This window comes from Odontesthes bonariensis, chromosome 18, assembly GCF_027942865.1.
Source record: "Odontesthes bonariensis isolate fOdoBon6 chromosome 18, fOdoBon6.hap1, whole genome shotgun sequence".
Taxonomy (NCBI): domain Eukaryota; kingdom Metazoa; phylum Chordata; class Actinopteri; order Atheriniformes; family Atherinopsidae; genus Odontesthes; species Odontesthes bonariensis.
The window spans coordinates 19698001-19700865 of NC_134523.1; the positions used below are offsets into that span (position 1 = coordinate 19698001).

General features: G+C 43.6%; 1 long non-coding RNA gene across 2 annotated transcripts; it reads right to left on the reverse strand.

The window, feature by feature from the left end:
* Positions 1-576: 576 nt before the first annotated feature.
* On the reverse strand, positions 577-918 carry LOC142367433 (uncharacterized). Of its 2 annotated transcripts, none has more exons than XR_012767090.1 (3): positions 901-918; positions 722-810; positions 577-605 (listed from the first exon to the last, which is right to left on the reverse strand). It is a non-coding gene; the product is annotated as an uncharacterized LOC142367433 (long non-coding RNA). The 2 variants fall into 2 exon arrangements; XR_012767091.1 differs by having other exon boundaries at positions 577-612.
* Positions 919-2865: the final 1947 nt, after the last annotated feature.

The window sequence follows — 2865 nt, forward strand, 5'->3', positions numbered from 1 at the left end:
CGTCGGAAACGAACCCGGCTCGCGGCGGGCTCTCACAGCGGGGTGCTAATGGCCCAGCGATTAGCACCCCGCTGTGAGAGCGCCTGGACCTCTCACTGGCCTCGCTGGTATTGGACAAAAAAGGCACGTGATTACATAAAAAAGCTCCTGTAAAGCTGACCGCCCATTGGCCAATAAGGTTAATATATGCATACTTTATATGGGCATATCATTCAGTAATTATGATTAATAATTGTGATTATGATTACTAATATTCCTGGGATGTTTGTGTACTTCGTATATTCACGTCATTCTTATAAGCTGCACTATGACTAGGCTAATGCAGGCATGAATGACGTGAATCTATTGAGAATGAAAAAGGAAACTTTTTTTTTTTTTTAAAGCGCTTTTATTGCCACACCACACAATGTACATAGCTTACTTTGTAATAAGAACCATGTTGATAATAAAGAATTGAAAACTATATACACACACTGCTGTAGCCTACAATATACACAATAAGCCTAAACGCCGCCGTTTGGAATCCGCATTCTTCGCATTACTCCGGTCCCTGCAGGGTCTGCGGGAGTTGTCAGAGGTCCTCATCCTGGATCAGAAGCTGGCTTCTGGGAGCTGTTGGAATAACCAATAAGTAATCAAAATATGGTCTATCCATGCACAGCATATTGACAACTTGTCTATAAAGTAACGAAAGTCATATTGACAGCGTATATGTTCTTACTCTCTTTCACTCTTCTGTGGTGAGACTGTGAGTATTTCGGGTTGGCTTCAAGACGCGCCTGTAGCACAGCACACAGGTCCGTCACGCAGCTAAAAAAACAACAACAAGAGGAATGAATAAAATGACCAGTGCTTAAAAGTATCAGTGCCAGAGCCGTGGTAAAAGTCAGCGCCGCTCACCCTCGATAGTGTCCCCGTCTACCTGGCTGAAGTTCAGACTGTTTGACACCGCCTCCTTCAAGCGACTCGTTACATCCACATTGTGAGGTGACAGTAGCCTGTAAAAACAACAGGCCTATGGTTAATTAAAAAAAAACTGCATTGACGTAACGTAACATCGGGTCCAACTCAACTAGATATTGGGAGAACATTCACTTATTCTTACCCTTGACCTGGATTATAATGCCACGGTGAGTTATGCAGGCGGCGAACTGCTTCCTATAAATTGAAAACACGAAATTCATTTTTTTAAATAAAGCAACTCACACTGGTTTTCACGTGATGGACACAATTAAGTTGAGTTTAGCCTAAAGCCACAGTCAATAACCTACTCTTACCGCGGTTTTCGGATTCTGTATCCGCCTTCTCTTGCGCTCTTCAACTTCTCTGGAATGTAACTCCAGTCCGTTCTCGACGGCCATCTTACCTCCAACCTAGCGAATCTCTGGTCCATTCCCTCCAGCACCCTCTCCACGACCGTATCCACAGTGCTGGCCACCATACGAGACATCCCGGTCATAGCATTCAACAGGACTTTCATTTTATCTGCCTGTAAGCAAGTGAGTAAGTAAGTTTAATATACAGCACATTTAAAATCAGCGAGAACTGTCCCAAGTGCTGTACAGTGTCAACAAGACTAAAATTAAACAATAAAATGGTCATGTGCAAGTAGAAAAAAACACACAAACCTGTAGACCCGCAGAGAGTTGCTGGGGAGTTGAAAGCAAGTTGTCTTCCAGCCATTGTATTCCGCATACCAGGGCAGTTTTCAGCGATTTCTGTCTGCCTTTCTGTCGCCAGATCTGCTCCTTAAACTTTTTGTTTACACTGCACGACACAATGTTTCTCATACGTGATTGAACAAGAGCTTATGCGAGCCGTTAAGCTCCACCAATCATATGCGTATACGTCATTACACGGAATACTCGCGAGACAACCTCCCGTCCTTTTGCTATTTAATGTTGTCTGACCACAGCTGGCAATTTGCACTGTTTTGACACAAAAATGGACTCTGCAAGGACAAAGAAAAGACCTCGGCGATATTGTGACCATTGTGACACCGAATTAAGCCATACACAATAAAACACTGAGCGCACTACTGCACATTAAGTATACAGGCCAGATTTCTATATTTTTATTTCTATATTTCTATTTTATTTAAGAAATCTTTTAGAATATCGCTGTTGCATGCTTATTTTATCTTTATCTTATCTTTATTATTATACATTTGGACATCCAGTGCGGGCAACAAAGAAAATAATTTCATTGTTCAGGGAAACACGTTTCTAACTGCACACATGACAATAAACCTTTGAATCCTTGAATCCTTGAATTTTGCCCACAAAAAGCGGTATTACAAAAGAGGTGTTTGGGAGAAAAAAAAACAGATATGCATCACCTGTCACCAGCAGACAGCGTGCACCTCTTCTTTTTCAAGACAACACAGCAACAAACTTGGCTGGAGTTGGAGGTGATGGTCAGGAACGTGTAGAAACAGGCCTGCCCACCCCCCACCTCACCTCACCCCACCCCACTTGAAAATGACTGTGGCAGCTCCTGACCTGATCACTGGCATTTACATATTAAAGGCTCTCCTAAGTAGGGGAGGGGAGGGGGGCATGGGGGAGCAGTTGCCAGGTCAATTTGCGACAATTTGGGCCAAGTTTTCACTTTTACCACCGCAAATGCAGGGGCTCAACGTATGCGGACATGTAAGGGGCCACATACATCCACAAATCCCTCTTTTCATGCAGTGATAGCTCTGGTACAGCCGTCTTGATTTAGCAACCCATCGGCAAATCACAAAACAGAATTTCTCAGCCAATCAGAAAACAGAATTTCTTGTTGCTGGGTGAGGTCTGAAATGGATTTCAGCTGCAAGCACGCGTGCAGAAGTTGCCGACGAGCTGGAGGTGGAAGAGAACC